This window comes from Pteropus alecto, unplaced genomic scaffold (assembly GCF_000325575.1).
Source record: "Pteropus alecto unplaced genomic scaffold, ASM32557v1 scaffold39, whole genome shotgun sequence".
Taxonomy (NCBI): Eukaryota; Metazoa; Chordata; class Mammalia; order Chiroptera; family Pteropodidae; genus Pteropus; species Pteropus alecto.
Window position 1 is genome coordinate 14,057,606 of NW_006443568.1, and position 24,114 is coordinate 14,081,719.

At 46.5% G+C, this 24,114-nt stretch overlaps 1 protein-coding gene and 1 pseudogene across 1 annotated transcript in view; both read left to right on the forward strand.

Moving 5' to 3' along the window:
• Positions 1 to 24,114, forward strand: part of CAPZB (capping actin protein of muscle Z-line subunit beta) — a 125,586-nt gene that overhangs the window by 1,049 nt on the left and 100,423 nt on the right. The window lies entirely within an intron of this gene.
• Positions 15,175 to 15,293, forward strand: LOC112473080 (annotated as a pseudogene).

Sequence of the window (24,114 nt, forward strand, 5' to 3'; positions counted from 1 at the left end):
AGCGCTCTGCGGGACCTTCCGCGGCTGCCGCCTCCTTGGTGTCGCGGGTGCGGTGCTTGCGGAGCGTTCTGCTTGGCTGCCGGGGCCTGAGTGGGAACGGAGGGATGAGGGTGGGGGAGCCAACAGGACAGGGATGAACGCACAATCACCCCTGTGAGGCTGCAGCCCTTGGGGCGGGCCAGCAAGCCCCGAGGCCAGCATAGGGCCTGGACACGATGCACCACAGCAGGCGCAGCCTCCCTTTTCCCCTGAACTGTCAGCTCGTGAGGGTTGGAACTGCTGATTATGGAGGTGTCTCGGATCAGGTGAGCCAGACCCGAGGGGAACTCTAGCTCCACTGTTGATGTTTGTTTTGGTAATGAAGGCAGGTCCTCTGACTGGCCTGAGGGGTTTCACATAGGCCCACACACATGAGCCTGCCCTTCCGTCCACTTTGGAACCTTCTGCAGGGCAGGCCCAGCACTCAGGTTGGAAGGGCCAGAGGGCTTCTGCGTCACACAACCAGGGAACCTTTGGAGAATGGACTGACAGAGCTCAGGCTATCCACCTGCTCCTCCCACTAAGCACAGGCAGAAGCTTGGTGTGGACTTTGGGCCTCAGAGGGTTTTTGAGGCTCTTGGTTTTTTATTTAATGAAGAGATGTTGCGACTGAACTAGGGTGACTAATTCAGACCGTCCAAGTTTTTTCTTGATGCCTTCCTGTATGTTAATTAAAAAGGTGGCTGATGCCATTGGACTTGTCTTCATTGGTTGAGAACTGGCTGTATGGGGGTGGAAGGGGGCCCGGTACAAGGCCTTGGTGGGGAAAGAATTCTGGACAGGCGTGGGTGAGGACTTTAAAAGTGGGTTGTGGTTTTGTAAATTTACTTTTGGGGCAGAAGCTGGAGAGGATGGGTGGGGTGGCCAGGTGGGGCTGCTCAAGGCAGGTGACTCGCTGGAAGGGGCATCTTGCTTTGGCCCTGGGTGCCTAACTCTTTCAATGTGAAGGGGAAAAGCCCCGTTAAGATCTGGAAGGAGCACCCAGGAGGCTTCTCAAGATTCCCACGTGAGTCATATTTGGACAATCTGAAGGGACTGTGGAAGGGGTGGAGGTGAAGGGCTACCCTTTCTTTAGGGGCTGCTTTGTGCCAGACACTGTGCTGTGAGCTTCACCTATAAGCTCATTTAATTCACACAGAGCCCTTTGAGGTATGGTGGGGTGTTGCTCAGTCAGTGGAAGCACACCTGGCAGGCTCTAAACTTTGTCCTTCTCATTGTCCCAGGCCGCTTAAGTGTGGGAAGATACAAAGGACACTGTCTAGAAATAATAATGGGGTACTCGGAGATGGCAAGGGAGGAGCAGCATTTACAGCCCTCTGCTCTACCCGCTGAGCTGTCAAAGGAAGCTCAAGGAGTAGTGTTTGTTGACTGGATTGTGTGCTGGGTCCTTTGCATGGGAGACCTCATTAATAGTGAAGTGGTAGTGTGGCGATGCTGGCATACTTAGCCTGGGCCTGAACCTGAGCTCTCTGAGGGCGGGGATTTTTGTCGTGTTTTCCATGGCTGTATCCCTGGGGCCTAGAGAGCACCTGGCACCGAAGGAAATGGCCTGGAGGGCTCTCTTGGGGTGTGTCTGTATCCATGAACTTAGCCCCTCAGAGTCCATATTCATTCTTTCAATAACTTATTCTTAGTATCCCTTGGGCCAATAAGTAATTTCTCACTTTTTTTTTTTGGTCAGCTTTATCCCCTACTATGCCGCGAGCTTCACCTATATGAGCTCTAATAAACCGTGTGGATGGTTGGGGGAGGACAGACGTGGTGGTGTGGGGTTGCAGCGTGGGTAAATGAATTAAGAGCACTGTGGATTTTACTTTCAGAAGGTTCGATGGTAGAGAAAACAGCTAGATCTCAGTTATCTATGGAGGGAAATAGAGGTTTGAAAATCTAAAATGCACTGGCCTTTGAAGTAAATTCCATGATTTTTGTTGGCATCAGGTAAGAATGCATAGGCATTTATATGGATTCCCTTAACAGGCAATAATCTTACAATTGTCTGTACGTGCTTTACAAAGCACTTTTCCTTACACAGCTCTAGCTTCTAACTTAGGAATTATTATTTTTAATTTAGAATTATGATTCTAGTGCTGGGTTGGGGCTGAGGCAGTGAAGGGATAGGAAAGGCCCCCTCATGAGTTGTCCCTCTGGCTCACGGATGTTTTGTCTGATGGGAGCTAATAGGCGATGCCTGTCTGTCTTATTGATACAAGGTGAAACAATATAGTTGACACTAATGTGTCGTGGCCTGTGTCCTGGTGTGGGTGAGATACGTGGCTCAGCTCAGACCCCTCATGTATGTGCAGTTCTGTTCTTTTAAACCCAGCTGGCCTCTCTTTGGTGGAATGCTTGAAAAAGAAGCCAGTGATCAATAGCTTGAGATTAAGGAGGTGCTAAATCATATATTTGAAAGTGGATGTTCCTGTTTATAACTCGGAGGTCCCATATTTCTTTTACATCCTGTGGAGGTGGGAAGAGGATAGATGACTGACGGTACAGACACATGGTGACTGAGCAGCTACGTTGACCATTGAGACTCCTGTTTTCCAAGTGCATTAGGGGGTCTGGGTACCTAAAGCTACAGGATAACACTGATTCACCACATATTCATAAACTGCCTTCTCTGTGCCGCTTTATGTGCTGAAGATGCAGTGATGAACAAGACAGGCAAAGGTCCGAGCCCTCATAGTTTATATTGTTGGGAGTGGGAGGGGCATGTTTAATATGCTTAAAGTTCAAGGAGGGAGAACTTGTTTAGTGTAACTGCAAGCATATTTGCCTAAGATATGGCAGGAGACGTTAAGAGAAAGTTGGGGCTTGTGCTAAGGCTTTGGTCCTAGACTTTTTGGAGTGTGCCTTCTCTTGTCTCTGCCATCACCGTGGACGTGAACTCACTGCACAAACAGATTGTTCCTCTGTAGACCAGCAGCTCTCCCATCCAGGAATGTAAGTGTGTGGTGCCATGGAAATCTTGCCCCTCTAACTTGGGTAACTACCATTGATTGAGAGTCTGCTGTGATCCAGAAACATGACTAGGTTATTCCTTAACTCCCTTTTTGCTATAAGGAACCTGGAGCTTGAGAAGTTGAGTGACCAGTGTGAGTGGCAGGCCTGGGACTCAGATCTGGGTCCACCTGACCCCTGTGCTGGACACACTCAGTTTCTCAGAAACAGTGGGCAGTGAGCCCGTAAGTAGACGATCTTGTCCCATTTCTCCTTGCAGCAGATCCCGCCAGTGAGAGGGGTGCAGAAGCCCAAAGGATGCAAATGCAAGATCCACCCATATTAGGACCGGCTAGAGCAATGCTATTTCCAAACCTAATCCTTTACAGATGTTTTAGTGTAAGGAGGTGGAGACTTTGTGTTCATATGGCAGCAGCCATGTGCCATGCACTCTGCTGGGAGCTTTAGTGTCATGCCGCCTCCTCGCACCAGCCCGACCAGGAAGTATCGGCCTTAGAAGAGGCAACATAATATAAGAAGTTAGGATTTAGGAGCCAGACTGCTTTGGGATAATAACAGTAACTCCCAGGAAGGCTTTTGTGAGGATTAAATCAGATAGTGTGTGTCAAGTGCTTCAGTCAGCATCTGGCAAGTATTATGTCAGTATTCACTATTATCACCATTTTACAGATGAGATTTAAAGCGGTATGTGGCTAGTCCCTCTGTAGCTTCTAAGTGGAGGAACTGGGTTTTCTCACTCCAGAGCTAGATCGCTTTCCTCCACTCCTTACTGCTGAAGGCTTATTTGAAGTTGGCTTGGCTTCGGGCTGTGTCTTGAATGAAGGACTTCCCAGATAGAGCCTGAGGCTCTATTTCACCACAAAAGACTAGGCTCCCTGTGCGCCAGGCACCACCTGTCGCCATAGCCTGATGCTGGAACTCGGGTCCGATGCCACGTCAGTGCTTGGTGGAGCTCTTTACGAACTGAGACTTCTCACCCTCTTCCAGGCTTGGAAGAAGAGGGTCAGGACCAGAGACAGAAAATGTGAGCTCTGCGAGAGCAGGAACCACGTCTGTTTGGTTCCCACTCACTGCCTCGCACCTTGCACTGGCCGCCTGGTGCTTGCTAAGTGCTTCATAAATACTGAGTGACTGAGCGGTGAGAGCGGAGGGGTGGCCGCATTTTGCTTGGCAGATCTGGGTTGTAGTCCTGTTTCTGACACTCAGTATGCGACCTGAGTGAGGATCCTAATCTCCTTTTGCCTCAGTTTCTTGATCTGTAGCTTGAGGATAACATTTTGTAGGGATACTAGGAGAAAGAAATGAAACTTGTACTTAATCTGGTGCTTAGCACACGGTAGGTGCTAGCTATAATTACTGTTTGTCTTAGTCTGCTTTCCACAGAGTAAAGGGAAAGCCATAATCCCTGTCCTCTAATCCAGAGGGGAAGGCATGATGTATCCAAAAAGCTGAGAGCAGCAGTAGTAGTATTAGAAAAGACTTAAGGGGGGCTGCATCTGCCATCCCGTCAGGCTTGGCTTGCATGCCTCCACCTCCAGGAAGCCCTGTAGACCACTCCAGCCCACAGCTTAGGGGTTGGGTGCGAAGCCCAGGGAGACCTTGCCCAGGCAGAGAGGATGAGATGGGGTACAGCCAAGGAGGGGCCATTCTAGGTAGTGGCCTGGAACACAAGCAAAGGTCAGGAGTATGGTCAGCCTTGTGAGTTTGGGGACGAGCACGGAGTAGAACAGAGAGAGTGTGGGTACCTCATTCTGGGGAGTGAGTTGTGGAGTGCCTGAGTTGCTAAGCTAAGGAGTTTGCATTTGATCTGAGACAGTGTGGAGCCAGTTAAATTTTTGACAGGGCAGGTAGAAATTTGAGGAGGCTGGCAGAGTCGTGGTATTTTAAGAAGAATCATCTGGCGTGGTGTTCAGGAAGGACCAGGAAGTCAGGCATTCGCGAGCGTAAGTTGTGAGGTTATGACGGTCTCGGCTGTGGTGCGGCTGTGGGCATGGAAAGGAAGGAATGATTGAGAAAGATAGGAAGGCTGAGTGAGGCATCGTGATTTACCGCCTCTGGGGCCGAGGGGGACGCTTCTGTCCTCAGCGTGCCCCCGTGGAGGCATTCTGATAGGACCGTTTATCTTGACCTAACAACTATTTCTGGTCAGTTTAAATCCTAGATAGTGGCGTCTGCAAAGCCTTGATATCCTAGTAACAGCTGACCAGGGATTTTAGCCTGGTTAGGCCAGCCGTCCCGTATCTGCGGTGGCACCGAGCTCTGCTCAACTCACACAGCGTTCAGCTCTGGGCAGACAGATGCCCCCCAGTCTGCCAAGGGGACCGAGAGGAGAACTGCCGGATGGAGGAGCTGCGTGGTGGCTGTAGTAGTCACAGGAGCTCTTTTTTACCAACCATATTTTAACATCCAAAGCAACCCTGCGAGGCAGGTTCTCACGTCAGCCTCGTTGCACAGGCGAGGACACCGAGGCCTCCCTCTGCAGTCTGACTCCAAAGCCTGTGATCTGGACACCAGGTGCTGCTGCCTCTAGTGGCTTTTCCATCAGGTCACTCATTTGTGGGCACTCACCGAGCAGTCAGATAGGCCTGTTAAAATGTGAGTCTAAAGTTCAGTGGAAGAGGCAGGTGGAAACAGGTGGGTCTGAGATTCTGAGCAGCTTGGGCATGAGTGGAAGCAGCGAAGCCAAGTCTGCGACACAGGCGAGCTTGGGGGTCCTCTCGCCTTTCCCTTTCCTCACCCCTCCTGCTCTGACATCTCTGGAAACCTGTGACAAGGAGCCTTCATCTACAGTCTAGATCAAATGCAGGCTTCGTAGTGATAAATGTCCAGTCCAGTAGTCCTGATTCCTCCTAGGCAGCAACCCTGTGAGCATCCACCTGCCCCACGGGTTATCATGAAGATGAGGTGAGTCTGTGTGGAAAGTGTGGATCATGCCTGGCATTTTGTAAGTGCGGCAGGAACGCGACCATTGTCTGATTATTTTCTTAATGTAGATGGTTGGTAGGTGATGTTTCGATTAACTCCAGCCGGCCTGGAAGGCAAGTGGCAGCCCCTGTTCAGTTGAGACCCCAGAAGGTAGAGTCCCTTGCCTGAGGCTGGCTATACTAAAGGGCTTCCATTCCAGCCCAATGTTTTCTGGCCAAAAAGTTCTTACCACACTGCAAATGACAAGCAGTCATTACCACTGGCTCAGGCCCTGAACTTTTCCATCCAGTGCTTATGCTGCTCTGTGAAGAGTCCTTTTTTTAGCATTGAACTCAGCACAACCCTTCCGGGTTGGGATTTATCTGAAACCATTGTGTTAGTTAGCGTTATTTGGGCTTACTGTTTCAGAGGTTTCCATAAGATGATCCAGGCAGAGGACTCATTACATTTACCGGGTGAAATATCTTTAATTAAAAATATTAAGGTTATGAAAAGATTTCGCACATACCTCTTCTGCTGGGGTAAGTGAAGAGCAAGCAGCCCCTGTTGGCATTGAGCATTTCTGGAGGCACCAGCCACTCTCTTCCCTTCTCAGTCGTAGCTGCGATCCCCAGGCAGGGTTGGGTCTGGCCTGCTCACGTCTGATATGGCTACTCAGGGCTTCTCCACTGTGCGGCTTTGGCCCCCTGGAGGCTGTGTCTGGCTCACACAGAGGGCTTCCTGCAAGCACTGTTGTGCTTGGAGTCCGAGGGGAGGCACAGTTATCCACTGCACACCTCTGGAGAAGTCTAATTTGAGGGCGCCGTGGACCACTGAAGGAGCTACTCGAATGTTTCTGTCTCACCTCTGGCTTTGTTTTTGTCAGTCTTTGCTTCTCTGCCGGGCAGAGCTTGTTGGTGACCTCCTGGTCAGTGCGTGGTCCCTGGGGCTGGACGTGGACCTGTCACTGAGGAACACAGACCCTGATACAGCAGTGGCCAGGTGTGGCGGCCATGTAGGTGCTTTGCGCTGTTGAGCATTTCTTAAGTGGACTGTCCCTTGCTTCCTGTGTAACCTCCAGACAGCTCCGGTCTTGAAATCTTTTCCAGCTATAGTGGGAGTGGATCCCCGCTCGTCCTGAGAATTGAGGCCTCTGCTTTGGTCTTGTGGAACAGGAATTAGGGGTGCCCGGAGGAGCAGTCTTCATTCCGTAGGATAGATATTAAGTCGCCCCTCCTGTATTTCGTCAGTCACAGCAGTGCCACCTTCCCTCTGCCGGTGTCTCTGCTGAACGTGCACAGTCACTGTCTCATTCTGTCAACCCCAGCCGTATGAGGCCTCTTTCCTCATCGTGTAGTTAGGGAAACTCGCCTGAGGGCCCTCAGCTGGTTAGTGGCAGGGTTAACATTGGAGGCACCAGCCACTCTCTTCCAGGTCCATCCCAGCCAAAGGCTCATGCTTGTTGAACTCTGCTGTCCTGTCTTGTGCAGAGACTCACAGGGTGCTGATTTTATGGACGAGGGAACTGAGGTTGAGAGAGCTTCACTACAGGTCCAACCGTGGTGGCTGAAGTCTGAGTTTTGGTTAGAAGTCAGAAGGTTTTTGGGTTTGGGCTGTTGAAATGAAAGCAGCTGGAACTTTCTGAGCTGCAGTCCGTTTTTAGAAAGATACCTGCTACACCGTCAAATGTCAGCTGTGCCATCGATAGAGGTGCACCTTGGCTTACTGGGCAGCGCAGTTGTTCATGCACGTCCTCATCATTGTGACTGCCCCTTGTTGGCGACTGCTGGTTGACAACACCTTGCAGGGTCCCTTGGCATTTTCCTGCGAAGCCCCATCCCAGCCCCGGGCACCATATGCAGCAGCAGGGCTTTCGAGGGGAAAGGCCGTGCTGGCCCTCTGTGCGGCTGAGCTGATCGCCCTCACAGGGCCTGATGAGTTCTGCTTCTCACCCTTAGGGGGGAAGGTGAGTGAGAAGTCCGCCCTCGGGGTCGTGAGTGGCCTGGCACTGTTACTGTCCCTGGCACACATGTCATTGCTTCATAAGTGTTTGTTGAGTATACAGCAGGGCTTTCGAGGGGAAAGGCCGTGCTGGCCCTCTGTGCGGCTGAGCTGATCGCCCTCACAGGGCCTGATGAGTTCTGCTTCTCACCCTTAGGGGGGAAGGTGAGTGAGAAGTCCGCCCTCGGGGTCGTGAGTGGCCTGGCACTGTTACTGTCCCTGGCACACATGTCATTGCTTCATAAGTGTTTGTTGAGTGAATGAATGTCTGGTAGGTCCATGATACATTTGTAAGGGTCCCTCCCCCCGTTAGGTTGAACCGCATGAAATTGCTGTTTTCCTAGGTCAGAAATGGTTGAATACCAGCATTTCGTGTGGTTCAGCCTGATACAGACTAAACACTAGGGTGGGGTGGTGGTGCCAGGGTGAGACTTTGTAGCAGTGACCAGATCTCCCTTTGGACTTGTGGCCTCGGCCAAACTTGGCTTTTCATGAAGCCAGTGTAGGCTTCTGGTTAGTCAGTGTCACTTCAGGTGGGAGTGACAAGAACGGAAGCAGGAGAGTGGGGTCTGCCTTCGAGATGGGGTCAGCACATTCTTCATCTGTTCAGGCCACTTCTGGCGTAGAAGACTGGAGCTGCTGGCAGCAGTGGGATCAGGGCTGGGTGGGGACAGTGATCAAAGTGCGCTGGCATTCACTGGTGGCTCTGCACATGGCGGGCGTTGGGCACTTGGACCAAAGTCACATACTGGCCCTCCCGGGAGCTTCGCAAAGCTCCCAGGTGGTCTCGATTCCAGAGTTGAGGGGCAGCGAAGGACCAGTTCTGAAGTCGGACTGCCTGGGTTCAGGTCCAAGCCTGCAGACTCAGGCAGCTTCTTTCACTCTCTGCCTCAGTTTCCTTGTCTCACAATGAAATGGTGAGAATAAAAGTATCATTTCTAATGAATTTTATGAGGATCTAACATGTTAATGCACGTAAACCCAGACACGTGGTACCGTTGTTATTAATAGTAGCAGTAACGGGGTTATTGTCAGTGATGTGTTCTCTTAGCATGTTATCAGAGCCGAAAATGACTTCAGATGTGGAAACTCCCTTTGCTTTGTTTTGAAGGAAGTTCAGTCCTTGTGTGGAGGCTCCGTCTCCCATCATCGAGGGAGGCGTTGCTTTTCCCATTGCTCCCTGGAAATGGAAAGCCGTGTTGGTCATGGGCCTTGCAGAGTATACACCTGCCTCTCTGTGAATAAGTTGTTTGACATGGTGCTTTTATTCCAGGTTATGATAAAAGTCACTCTTCTGGAAAATGACTTAATTTTTTTTCTTTCCTTTGGCATGAGTGTGCCAGTTACATTTGGTACCCAGGGCCTTTGAGAGGAATGAGGCACGGTGCTAATCAGTGATCCTCATCTCAGTTCCCACCCCATCCCACACACAGGTCCTGTGCTTATTTGCTGATACATTTTCTCCTTTTCTGAAGGTGGCAGGTTGTCATAGGTGCTCTTTCTGAACTACCAGAAACCTGCAAGACTTCACTGCCTCAGGGATTTAACGTTTTATTTTAAGGGCGTGTGTTTAATTTAAAGGTGTGTGGAGCGTTAGCATTTAGGAGTATAAGGAGGAGGCAAGATAAAGGAAAATGGCAAAAAAAAAAAAAAAATACGGACTGTTAGAAGACAGCCTGGTACAGCAGAGTGGAAGGAGAGCTGAATCCCACTGTGGCTGCTTCTGGACTGTATGAGCTTGAACTAGTTACATCATCCCTCTGAGCCTCAACTTCCTGATCAGTAAAATAGACATAAGTCCTTCTCTTCACAGGGTAGATGAGAGGCTTAAATAAGAATAATGTACGTGAAGTGCTGTAACTCAGGTCTCATGTGGGCACTTAATACAGGCTCATTATTATCTCTAGGAATTTCATCACTTGCTGTGCAAATGAGCACATTCCACAGGGAAGAAAATTGGATCGAATCTAAAAAAAAATTCCTGTATTAAGGAATATCATAAGTCTAAAATGTAGGTATAACGGTCATACTAAGGAGCTCCTCATTTGAAAGGGAGCCTCTTTTCCCACATAGTAACTTCTAACCTGTAGTCAGGGTTTAGAATCACTTTTGAGGCCCTGAGTATTGTAGAGTCTTTTTCTTCCCTGAGCTTTGTTGCCTCCGAATACATCCAGGTGGACTCTGAAATAATGAGCATAGAATGGGGGTAACAATTGTCAGTAACCGCGCTGGCATTCAAACTCGTGGCCACATTACTCCGTGCCCTGGCTGTGTCCCACTTGCAGTTGGGGCCAGAAGTCAGCAGAGAGTCCATAGTTAGCTTCCTACCTAGACAGCCCAACTCCAAGAGGTAGAGCCACACATAGAGGTTTTTGACCTCAGAGAACTTGGAGCACTAGGCTGTGGATGTCAGCACCTGCTCACAAGATGGGCAGGACCTCCACGTCCTCAGTTCATGGCCGTTGCTTTTCATCTTACTAGGCACTAGGTGAGATTCCTGGGAAATAGGTCCAGTCTTCACATTTCCTTAACTATCTTGATTTCTTCTTTCCTTTAAATAACTTCCTCCAAAGGCATTTATCTAACTGCTAGCTAGAATCCCCTTGTACTTTGCCTACCATAAAATTGGCTGTATAGCTTTTTTTTCCTCCCCATGTTGATGGATAATGGTTTCTGAGCTTGCTGAATTCCAGATGGAGAGTACACAGAAGCATCGTGGGAATTTCCCCCAGGATGCTGCTTTTATTTTGATTCCATGGTATCTGATTGTTGAGGAAGCATTTCTTGAGATAACAGGCTAGAACTGGTTGCCATAGTCCCTAAGGAAGGGCCCTCCCATCATGTGACTATTTGGTAGAACATAGACATATGAATAGAATGTTGGACCTTTGTGTGATGAGCTCACAGTGCTTTGTGAGGCTTGAATCTTACTCCGGCACCCTTATGAGGCATTGGATTAATGGATAAGATTCTGTGAGTTGAATTCCATTACATGTCGTAATCTCTGAGGAAAGGGAAAAAATGTTTTCCAGCCTTAGGTGATGGTCTGTGTATTGGAACAAGTATAACCAGATTCCACCAGCAGAAGCCTGTTTAGGAGGCCCTAAGAGTTCATGAGGAAGTGGAGGCAGTGGGTTCTGTTACTATACTTTAGTTGGCCCTTCACATGCATTGTCCTACAGTAGTACCCCCTGGCCCGTGAAGGATAAATTCCAAGACTTCCAGTGGATTCCTGAAACCACAGACAGTACTAAACTCCACATACACTATGTTTTCTACAGATGCTATGTAGACACACACCTTTTTACTTAAAGGAAACACTTTGGCTTCTCTTTGGCAGATCTGAATTGCCAGCATCACTACTTTTGAGCTTTGGGGACACTATTAAGTAAAATAAGGGTGACTCGAACACAAGCACTGCAGTACCACGGCAGGCCATATGATAACTGAGGTGGCTACCAAGTGATTGATTACCTGGCGGGTAGCGTGTACAGTGTTAAGATGCTGGACGAAAGGTGATTCATGTCTGGACAGAGGGGGCAGATATCAGAGATTTTATCACGTTACTCAAAACAGCGTATGATTTAAAACTTAATTAATTGTTTATTTCTGGAATTTTCCATTTGACCGAGGGTAACTGAAACCATAGAAAGTGAAACTGTGGGCGAGGGGGATCTTGTGAATTTAAGATACTGTAACTTTATGTAAATTATAGAGAATTACACAAATTGCTGTTAAGTGGCAGAGCCAGGATTTGAACCCAGCTGCTCTGACTTTAAAACTTATACCCTTGACCTTTACAATGCCATGGAATTTTACTCACACCGGGCTTGTGGCTTGTCCAGATCTTGCAGTAAATCACTAAGCAGCTGGGACCAGGGTCCTGTGCCTAACACTCTAGAATCCAGACTCTACACTGTGGAGTAGGCCAGTGTCTCATCTGCCACATCAACTCAGGCCCATTTGAAAACTCATCTTCAAACATGCTTCTCCAGTGATGGATGGAGACCACACTTTCCAATGTGACATCATGAGAGAGCTTCCTGACAGTTGGATCGACCAATCCAGAAAGCCAATACTCTGAGTTAAAGAAGAAATCTAGGGACAGGTCTGGATTCAAACCCATGTCCTTTTGATCTATAGCTCCTATTTTGTTTGTTCATAGGAGATAAGAGTATGAAATAGCAAACATCCATTTTCTAAGTAGGTTGAAAAATGATGGTATATTGATACAGTGGAATGTATTGCAGCCATTAAAATGTGAAATATGAAGACTAGGTAGCAATATGGAAAAGGTTTGTGATAGTGATGAATAGAGCAGAGTGTTTACAGCTCTGTAAAAATGTTGATGTTGGAATGAACCATGTTAGAATGAACAGCTACTTCACGGGGTTGTTGTGGGGATTAAATAAGCGAACAGTTTGTAAGCCCTTTGCTCCGTTAGTTGCAGTGGGTATCTGTGTCTCTCTGTCTATACACATATATGTGTGTATATACATATTTTCTCCCTCCTTTTGAGTTACTTCCTCAGGACAGACCCTCAGGACGGGCATTATCTGGCTGAAGGGAGCGTTCTTCCCAGTCGCTTTGCTCTCGCCACGCCGTCTGGTAGCCCTGGTCATGCTGGCCGATCTCCGGGGTCCTCTGATCTGACCGTGCTCCCCCTTCTGAGCAGGCTTCATTTCCTCAGTCTGGCTGCCTGTTCCTGCCAAGGGGCGAGAGCTTGCTTTCCTGCAAAAAAGTTTGATTCTAGGGTTAGCCTTCATGGTTTTTGCCATATTCTTAAGAACCGTTAATTAACTTTTTTAATTGTCTATTTTTAATGTAAATTATTTAGGGGGGAAACTGTCATTACCTTAAATGGAAAACCAGTATCACTAGCCATTAGTAGCAAGTACACAATGAAATAATCATACGTAGTTATTGATATAAAACATGCTCTTCTGTCGACCACCTAAAATCGTTTGCCTCGTTCCTGTCTCTGGGCCTCAGCCCGCAGCATGCCCCTTCCTTCTCTCTCTCCCTTCTGCTTGTATCTGTCCCATTTACTTTCCAGGACCTGACCCTGTCCCCCGTCTGCCACCAAGCCCTTTCTGACTACCACAGCCCTCCACAACCATCTGCCCACCCACCCACCCACCCATCCGTCCGTCCATCCATCCATCCAAACAAACATTTAACGATAGTATGTGCTCCATTTGGGCTGGGGATAAAGATATATTCCATACATACCTACTAGGAGACAGTTCAAGCAGGGAACAGTCTGACAGAGGAACCTGTGGAATGAGGTAATTGCTGTAAGGTGGTGTGTGCAGGTGCATTGAAGAAGGTGTCTGGCTGAAGAGAGTCAGGGCTGGGATCCCAGGAGAGAGGTGTTTTGTTGGAGTGGAGGTGAGGGGACTCATTTGTCAGGAGGACAAATGGTGGGCACAGACATAGCAGGCAGAGAGAACAGTATATACCAAAACTCAGGGGTGTAGAATATTCCCCCATGGCATATTCGGGGGAAGCAACAATAATTTAAACTCGGTGGAGCCAAAAAGGTAGGGGTAGGAGAGCTTAATGAGACCAGGCAGGGAGGCAGAAGCCACCTCCTGAAGGGATATGTCATGATGGGGGCTCTGATGTTACCCTGTCCATTTCAGTGCCCTCTCTGTGCCCTGACCTGACCTATGACATAGCCTTCACCTGTACAGTGTAGCAGTTAGCTTTCTTGCCTTGAGTATTGTTTGTGTTGGTTCACTGTCGTCCACACCCCCTCCACCATGATTATTTGCTGAGTAACCCCTATGTGTCGTTTTCTGTGCCAGGTCTTGGGACACTGACCTGAACGGAAGGCGGTCCCTGCCTTAAGGAGCTCACAGGGATAGAAGGCCTTCTAGTTGGGCGTGAACACCAACAGCAGGGACTTTGGGAAGCTTCTTGACCCTGTTCCTTGCCTTAAGGGATCCCCTTGTAATTCAGTAGTATTACATTTAAAAATTGTGGTTTTTCCTTTGTTTTAAATGTTATATGTGTTCATTATAGAAAAGTTGCAAAGCATAAAAAAGAAGAAAATAAGATCACTTACAATCTTACCCTGCCAGAAGCCACTGTTAACCTTTTGTTATGTTGCTTCAGTATCTTCGTCTGCATAGTTTTTAAAGGTTTTTCATGTGGTTGAGTTACATATTGTCTGTACTGTTTTTTTTATATCCAGCTCTTCACAAGAATTTTTTTTTGTCAGAAACTTCATACACATTTTAAATGACTTTAACATTTCAGTTATAATTTGCTTAAAACCATTTCTTTATTGTTGAATGAGTAGAGGTTTCTAATTTTCCCATATATGTTTCCCTGCCCATGACTATATAGGCTGTCCTTTTTGCTCACAGTTGTCATTCTGTAATGTCACTGTGGACACCACATTAGCAAATACTGAACCATTACTCCTAGGGGAAATGCAGGGTAAGGTTTCTGTGCGCCTCCAGTTACAGCATTTTTGTCATCTGATTAATTCACAATGGAGAAGGACAGGTACTGCATGGTATCACTTATATGTAGAATTTAAAAAAAAGAAAAGGTCAGACTCACAGAAACAGTCGAAAAGTGGTTGCCAGGGTCAGGGAAACAGGGAGAAGTTGGTAAAAGGGTATAAACTTTCAGCTATAGGATGAATAAGCCCTGACGTGAAACATTAAAAAAAAAAAAAAAAAAGAACCTCGTTTTATGTGTGTTTCTGTTTAAGAACACCTTATTCAATACATATTGTTGATTCACGAACATTGACATCACGACCAGCAGTACTGTAACCCATGTCTGAACAAAGCTTAGCATGTTATTTTCTCTGTAAGGTACAACACTGTTGTCTTCTAGACAGCACTATGCTTGGGGCCGTTTTTAAACAGCAAAATCTACAGAAAGCACAAAAATGTGAAAAATAATGGCACTAAAATGACTGTGAAAAGGACACTTGTTTACAGTACGAGAGCAGAGACAAGAAGGCAGAGCATCATTCACTTAGTTCAAACTCAGCTGAGAACTTGCACATCAATGACTCAAATTTTTCGCCACTCTGTGCGTGTCTGTGAATGGCAGAGAAAGTGCCGTGAGTTTGATTATGGGTTACAAATGTTAGCAAGTAGACAGATCTGCAAATGTAGCATCTGCAAATAACAAGGACCGACCATACACGCAAAGTGCCCAACAGTCCTGGTATGTGGCCATGCTGTACTTATCTTGTGAGGGAGAGGTGGTTACAGTGATGATGCTTTAAAAATAAGATTTTAAGTCTATGGCTGTGCCACACTGAACACACCCGATCCCGTCTGATCTCAGAAGCTAAGCAGGGTCGGGTCTGGTTAGTACTTGGATGGGAGACCACCTAGGAAGACCGGGTGCTGTAGGCAAAATGAATGAATGAATGAATGATTTTAATAGACTTCCATAAATTTTTTTTTGGGGGGGGAGCATAATCCTTATAAGTATTTGATGCATAGTTTTCTAGTAAATCTTTCTCAAAGTCTGATAAGACTTGAGTGTTTGGGGAGTCTTTTTTTCTTTTCAAAACAGGTGCGTGTTCTTTCTGTTTCAGAATGGGTCTGACTTGTTTTTCTAGTCTGGTGCCAGGAGGCCTTGGGACGGGGAGAGTGCTGGCTTCTGGGAGGAGAGAAGATGGATGGTTTTCTCTCCATTCTACTCTGATTGGGTCCAGAGACTTCATTTGCCCCACCCCCTTTAAGCTTTTCGTGCCTGTAACCCGCTAACAGGAACTGGGCATTGGGTACACCGCCCCAGCTGAGACGGTGCACAGAGCTCTCCTCTGCGTTTGGCTTTGAGAGAATTGTAACGCAGTTTTGGCATAAGCAATGTAGTCACACATTTCAGAGCTGAAAATATATGCATAAAGCCCTGTATAACGAAAAATATCCCTCCTGTCTTGGTCTTCATATGTCCAGTGTCCTCCTACTTGTCCCTCCCTCCCAGATCGTATAGCCACCACCACAACCCGTTGTAGAATAATAGTTCCCTCACCCAAAAATGTTCCCTTGTGCCCCTTTGTACCCGCTTTCCCTTCCCCCACCCTGTCCCTAGGCAACCACTGATCTGCTTTGTCACTGTGGTTTTGTCTTTCCTGTAACTTCATAGAAATGGAATCATACAGTATGTAGTCTTTTGTGCTTGACTTTCACATGGCATAATTTTTTTTTGAGTTTCATCCACGTTCCATGTATTAATATTTCTTTCTTTTTTATTACTGTAGAGGATTCTGTAGTATTCCATGGTGTAAGTACACTGTACCACAATTTGTCCATTCACCCATTGATGTTCATTTGCGTTGCTTCTGGGTTTTGGATGTTATGAATAATTCTGCTATAAATCTTCATAGTTTAGTTTTCATAGATGTGTTTTTCTCTTTCCTCATTTCTTTAGGCACTACAAACATGCAGTTGACCCTTGAACAACCCAAGGGTTAGGGGCACTTGTACAGTGAAAGATTTGTGTATAATTTGACTCCCCAAAAACTCATTTGTCCCTCAGTATCTGCGGAGGACTGGTTCCAGGACCCTCTGCAGGTACAGAAGTCTGCGCTGTCAAGTCCCTGATACAGAATGGTGTAGAATAGTGTATACAGTTGGCCCTCCCCATCCATGGATGAGAAACTCAGGAATATGGAGGGCCAGCTATGTATTTATTGAAAAAATTTCTCTTATAAATGGAGCCATGCTGTTCAGAGGTCAACTGAATTCTGTCCCCTTTTTACATATTGCGCAAAATGTTATAAAAATGCTTCTGCACCCTGTGTTTTTTGAAGGGGCCTCACTACCAGCTGAGAAAACTCATGGAATCTGTAACTTGGTCATGTGTCCTAGTGTCCGAGCAGCTAACAATGATGCCAGATGGCCCTCCCACCTCCTGGAGAGGGTGCCAGCGTGCCTCAGAGACGGCGATGGAGGTTTCCATGGTGGCAGAGAGGCTCACTTTCTGGGTCTCGTTCCATCTAACAGAACGTCACACTCTTTGGACTATTAAAGGGGGCGAGTGTGCAGCTGTCCCAGGCTTAGTTGGGGTCACGTGGGAAATAAATTGTAAAGGAAATTAGTTTGTGCATCGGTCGCATCTTGTTGGACAGCCGCAGGGGCTTAGAGCACGCCACCCAGCCTTTCGTGGCCTCTCCGTGTGCGTGGTGCTTGGTGCGTGGGCCTCTGCCCTGATGCAGAGGACAGCAGCGCAAGTTCTGTGTTTGCTCAGAACACGTTTTATTAAAGTCCTTTTTACTTTCACCTGTCCCTGATCCCCACTGTCTTCTAGACCCCAACATTCTCCAGTAATATCCTGTCTTGGACTCTGTGATAAGAATATGCAGGTTTGCATAAAAAGGAAGGCTAACGAGATCTTTTCCTTCTGTTCTGGTAGTGCTATTGGCAGACAGTAGAATTTAGGAAACCAAACCCACTGTTTAAGAACAGAAATAACACATTGTTTAAGGGTGTCGTCTTCTCTCTTTACAGCTGTGCTGTCCACTAGAACTTTCCATGATAATGGAAGTGTTCGATATCCGTGCTGTCTGGTAGCCACGAGCCACATGTGGCTCTTCAGCACTTGAGATGTGGCTAGTGTTATCAAGGAACTGGCTATTTTATTTTATTTTATTTTAATTTAATTTAAATAACTACATATGGCTACCGTTTTGGACAGTACAGATCCTGATGAATATTAATTCCCAGTGAGAAATTTTCTTTAACTTAAATCTAGGTAAGAGCCATGGGAAATAACATTAAGCTGGACCTGTTTCACATGATTTCTCAGCAGGTTAGGTGAATGTTATTTTATATAGGGTATTATTTATACACTGTATTCAGTGGGTGCCCACTATTTATAAGGCATCGTGGAAAGCAGGTAATCAGAAGTTATCTAACATATTCTCTTTGGGCCTCAGTTTTGCCATCTGCAGTGAAGGTATTGGACTGGAGAGGCTTTTTAAAGTCCTTTCTTGTGCAGCCATTTTTATGATTTTTGTCTTTAAAAGCAATAGTACTTATTTATTGAACACCCCTACATGCCAGGAATAGAATTCAAGATATTAAGTAAGTGTATAACTCAGTTAAATACAATAATTTAATCTTCATTTGTCGCAGTGAGACTAGGTGTTGTCATTGTTTTACAGACGAGAACGTTGAGGCTCAGGCAGGTTAAGTAATTTACCTGTAGTTATGTTGCCAGTTGACTGTAGAGTTTAGGTCTGCCCCATTGTAACCTCATCTTCAGTTAAATCTTCATTTATGCAATAGTTATTTGAAAAATAGATCCAATTCCTTAAACATGTAAAACTCTTGTTTCAACTAAAAGTTTAAAAAATAGATTTTAATGCTCAAGTCAGATCAGTGGCTGTGAGGGTTTAGGAGTGAGGCGAGCAGGTGGCATAGGTGGAGGCCAGCTCATCTGGCAAGCTCCGTCCTCCATGCATATCCATGAAAAAGGCCTGCTTTGAACACACTCCTGCTGGAATGCTGTCTGGATTCCCATGCTCAGCTCGGGCTGGGCAAACCTCAGCTTCTACTGGGAGCTCCAGGGAAGGGTGTGGGTTGAGGGAGAGAAGTGGAGGCAGAGCGTGGTCCTGAGATGTTCTCTAGCTCTCGTGTGTGCCACGAAGTAAGAGACCCACTTAAGGCTCACAGGTTTGGAGCCCAAAAGTTGACTCTGCCACCTGATTACTTGCTGAGCAACCATGTGCAAGTCTCTTCACCTCTCCCAGCCTGTGAGGATTCATTCCCATTTCCACCAGTAATACTTCTGGAAACTTTCCCAGGAGCCAGCCACACACTGTTTTGGGTGCTGAGGGCCCAGCAGTGAAAAGGAGAAAGCCCTGCTTCATGGAGCTTGCATTCTGCATGATGATGAGCTTTCCTTTTGCACCCCTGAAATAAGGTGCCAGTCTCAGTAACCTCCCTCATGGGATTGTTTTGAAATGTAAACGAGATACTTGACTAACACACAGCTCCTGGTGCCCTTCCCCTGAGATGATTCTGCAAAGCCGGCACTCTGTCATTCAGTAGATCCTTTAGCTAGAGTCCTTGGCTGCCTGCAGATGGCCTGAATAGCTGTTCTGAGAGGGCTGTACCCTCTTCAGCCGAGCAGAAGGGCACATAATATGCATGAAGCACCTAGCACAGTGCCTGGCCTGTAGTGTGATCTCCTAGGATGTGGTATTTCTTTCTCTCTCTCTTTTTTTTTTTTTGGTTAAAGAAACACTACCATGTGGGAACTATGAAGTAGGGGCTGGGAGGCTGAGCAAGGAGTGGTAGGAAGTTTAAAAAACAAGTAAATCAAAGCAAATTTCTCATTCTCTCTTTTTAAAAATACTTTAATTTTTTAATTATTTTTCTGAATACAGAAGTACTACTTATTCTATTTAAACAACCTAGATATTTGTTACTTGGAAAGTGAAACCACCCCTTAATTCTACCCCTAGAAATACTGCTAAGAGTTTATATACATAATCTGTCCAGATATTTTCTATGCACATGCTTATATTTTTAAAGAATTATTCCACCTATATGCACAATTATTCAATCTGCCTTTTTCACAGAGTGCCTTCCTTTGCTTCAGATCCGTTTTGTGGGCACAAGGAATCAGAGGACTTTGTTGAATAAAATTAGCCTTGTTCCAAGGCCAGGGAAGGGAAGCAGACATCCTCTAAGACAGTGGTCCCCAACCTTTTTGGCACCAGAGACCAGTGCTCCTATGAGAATCTAATGCCTGACGATCTGAGGTGGAGCTGAGGTGGTGCCTCACCTGCCACTTACTTCCTGCTGTGCAGCCCAGTTCCTAATAGGCCACAGAATGGTACCTGTCTGCGGCTCGGGGGTTGGGGGCCCCTGCTCTAAGACTCTGGCCTGGAAAAGTGGATTCTGCTTTTGGAAGAGCAGGCGGAAGGGAGAGGGGAAACCAGTAGAAGCACAACCACCCCCACCACACCCTCCTAGAAAAGTCCCCTAGTGTCTGACTACATCGTGGCATTCCGGGCCAAGTGAAGGCTTTCTGACTTGCATTTAAGCACAACCACCCCCACCACACCCTCCTAGAAAAGCCCCCCAGTGTCTGACTACATCGTGGCTTTCCGGGCCAAGTGAAGGCTTTCTGACTTGAATTTAAGCATAGAAGTACCATCTCCACATGGCAATGTGGGGAGAGCCTGCCTGCCTCTTTCAGAATTGGGCTTCCAAAGGGTAAAGACTGACCTTTGTTGGCTATTTTTTCTGTCAGCTGTTTCACATCTTCTTGGAAGGATTTCTCTACTTTTTTGGATTAAAGGATTCCAAAGATTGGCTTTTAGGCCGATTGGCTCTTTTGCCCACGTGCGTGGAGATATTTCTTTATATTAAAGAGGGGGTGGTAATTGTAGAATCAAGACAAATGCTGTGAACGCCTGAAATTCTTTAAACTGTAGGTTGGACTATATAAAATTGCAATTTTTGTAGGTGAAAAATGGTTGATCTTTGTCAGTTTCATATGGTTCAACTTAATATTTATTGTGAGAAGTTCGGTTCATGGAAGGAAAAAAATCACTTGTAACAGTTAAATTTTTTAATAAGTCCTTTTATTTCTTCCATACTTGCAATTCTTGATTAGTTATGGTCATAGGCTACCTATAATTTTTTATCTTCCTTATTAAAAATTAATATGACCAAACGAGATACCTCTATACATCTATTAGAGTGACCAAAATCCAGAACACTGACACCATCAAATGCTGACAAGGATGTGGAGCAACAGGAACTTGCATTTATTGCTGGTGGGAATGCAAAATGGTGCAGCCACTTTGGAAGACAATTTGGCGGTTTCTTACAAAACTAAACATACTGTTACCATAAGATCCAGCAGTTGTGCTCCTTAGTATTTACTCTAAAGAGGTAAAAACTTATGTTCACACAGAAACTTGCACGTGAATGTTTATAGCAGCTTTATTCATAGTTGCCAAAAGTTGAAAGCAAGCAAAATGCCCTAAAGTAGGTGAGTGGATAAACAAACTGGTATATTCAGACAATGGAATATTATTCAGCATTAAAAAGAAATAAGCTGCCATGCCATAAAAAGATATGGAGGAACCTTAAATGTATATTACTGAGTGAAAAAGCCAATCTGAAAAGGCTGCATACCGTGTGATTCCAAACATATGATAGTCTGGAAAAGGCAAAACTATGGAGACAGTAAAAAGATCAGGGGTTGTCAGAAGTTAGGGGCGAGAGAGGGATGAATAGGCAGAGCACAGAGAATTTTTAGGGCAGTGAAACTATTCCGTATGCTACTCCGTATGGTAGATACATGTCATTGTACATTTGTCCAAACTCTAGAATGTAACCAGGCGTGAACCCTGGTGGAAACTATGGGCTTTGGGCGATAGTGATGTGTGAGTGTATGTTCATCAGTTGTACCCCAGGTACCGCTGTGATGCGGGATGCTGATAATGGAGGAGGCTACGCGTGAGTGAGGGTGGGAGTTAATATGAGTGGGAAATCTCTGCATCTTCCACTCAGTTTTGCAGTGAACCTAAAACTCCTCTAAAAAGTAAAGTCTATTAAAAATAATTTATAAGACCTAAGGTTTTTTCATATTACTAAGAAGTCTTCATCACCATTGTTCCTCAGTGGCTACTTGGTACTTCTTAGAGACAGCAGTAACTTGCCCAATGTTCCGTCTTCAGGTTACTTTCCAGTTTTTTGCGTTATAAGCATTGTTGCTGTGACTGGCCCTCTGTGCGTTTTTCCGGGTATTTGGATTCTTTTGTAGGATGGACTCCCAGGAATATTATTGTATGGAAGTATGAATACTTTCACAGCTTTTGACAAATACTGCCAAATTGTTTTTCCCAAGCGTTATGCCAGGTCATAATGCCACCAGCAATTCAAGGGCGCTATTATTGCTTCCTCATCAATGTTGGGTATTTTCTCCCTTAATTTCTAATTTAATACCTTATTTGTCATCTGTGCGTTAACGAGGTTGAATATTTTTGTCCATATATGTGTTTGCTAGTTTCACTTACTGTCATTTCCCCCACCTTTGAGCCGTGTGTGTCTGTGTGCCTGTACCAATTAGGGAATTATCGGTAAGCAGTAAGAACCGACATCTCCACGTGTTAGCGGCGGATTGCACAGTGCCCTTGGAGCCATTGTTTGGGGAATTAGAGGTGCCTAATTAGTGCGGATCTAGGCAGGAAGCAAATGCTGTGGGCCTTGTCTGCAGTCCCTGGGGCCCAGTGGTGATTTCTGTGCCATCTTCCTCCTTCAGCTGTTCCGAGAACTTAGCTGAAATTTGATCACGTTACAGTATGGTTAAGGGGCCTAATTAGCCATAAACCTCAGGAAATTCGAAAATTAAAGAGTCCATTAATCCCAAGGCCCCTCCCTTTGTGAATGCCTCTAATTCCCCTTTGGTTTGCTCAATTTTCCTGCTGTGCTTTAGTTCCAACAAGGCTTGGATAGAGTGACATTGACAGCCTTTTTGCTGGAACTTCCTGCATTTCTGGGGTTAACTGTACCCGTTAAGGCCGCCCCCCGCCCCCTCTGCCCCCCGCCCATTGGGCTAATCTCTAAGTAATAGTGTAGAATGCTGGTCATTATTACATTTCCTGGATGAAAATCTTCAAGAGTGCCTTAAGGTGAGTATAATGGCCCTTATTAGTGCCTCTTGCCATCTTGTGACCTAGAGAACCGAAGATGACCTCCCTGAAGTCGCAGTTCAGACTGAGCACCCCTGCTCCTTCTCCCTTTAAAGTGTCAGGGGTCATGTGTTGCATTTTTGACTCCTGTGGTCCGAGCAGGTCTTGCCCTCGACGGCTCTGTTCCCCTTTCCCGAGTAGACCGCAGTGGCAGCTCAGGTGAATACGGTCTGTTTGAGGATGTCGTGTGGTTGGATGGGCTGAAACTTAAAGACAGGCCTGGCCTGGGAGCTGGAGCACACCTTTCTGTCCCGCACAGTCGTGCGTGGTAGGTGGTTCCTTCCACCTAAAGCAATTTGTTTAGGAACGTTTAAGGGAACTCAAGCTGGGATTCTGAGGCCGGTTCCCGTATGCCAGCCTCTGTGTGAAGCTGGAGCTCTGTCTTGTGCGTATGTGTGTGTGTGTGTGTGTGTTTACTAGTTTCCTACAGAATACCCGATCCTGCCTTGGGTTTGCAGCTGACCCTCTTCTGAGAGGTTTTGTTAGTATTCAGGGATTATTTTGTATTTCTTTTGTTTATTTCTGAAAGCTCTTCTGTCTTCAACTCATTCCAGTTACTTACAACAGCAGATTATTGGTTGCTCTTAAAATTATGAGCCCTGCATATAAGAACGCTATAAAACACAGGAAGTTGGTCTTCTCATGTAAATAACTTGCTCTGCGATTGTAACTTCTTCATGGCTTGGGGAGAATGTATGCGGTAGCCTCTGTGGTGCTAGACGTGACTGTGACCATAGACTTCTGAGTCTGCCAGTCCTTTCGGAAGCATTTAAGATTAGTGGCACATTCCAGAATTGGGGCTGTTCTCTCTCCGTACTCGGCCAGTGAACCGGCCAGGCCAAAGAGACCCGAGGCTCAGCGGGGCAGTGACAGGAGGACACGTGCTGTGGTTATTCTGAACTGCCATGTATTCCAGGATCACGTAAACCATATATGTCGAAGGCTAACTGTCCCAAACCATGAGGTGGCAGTCCGTGAGGGCTTCCTGCTTGTCTGGACTCCATTACCTGTCTGGCAGACCCATCGGGTGGGCACACAAGTCCTCTCAAATTGGCCTCCTTTAGAGAATAAAGTTTATTTATTGAGTTAAAAAATAGAAATGGAAACAGACTGTCACCCAAGTCTTTGATGCTCTGAGCCCTTGGGGGCCTGGGGAGCAGTTGCTGGTGTTGAATGCCTTCGTTACCACACTCCACTCTCATTAGCTGGGACTCTGGACTACTTCGGCGTTTCATACTTCCTAGCTGGCCACCTTTGTTCAAGGCGTTAATTGCCTCCATCTGCCCTCAGTCATGGGAGCCAGCTCGCTCCTTCCTCTGGGCCAGGCTGCCTGTAATTGGCCCGTGAGGCTCGGAGCTGTCAGCCCCTCTGGGCCCTCTGCTTCCTGGCTGCTCGGTGTGCAGTTTGGCTTCCTCTTTGCAGGAAGGTTCCGTGAATTCACAGCTTGAACTCACCCACTCAGCCCCTCCTCCCCTTTACCAAGAGTTTATCTTTTTTCTGTGGTTCCTGCT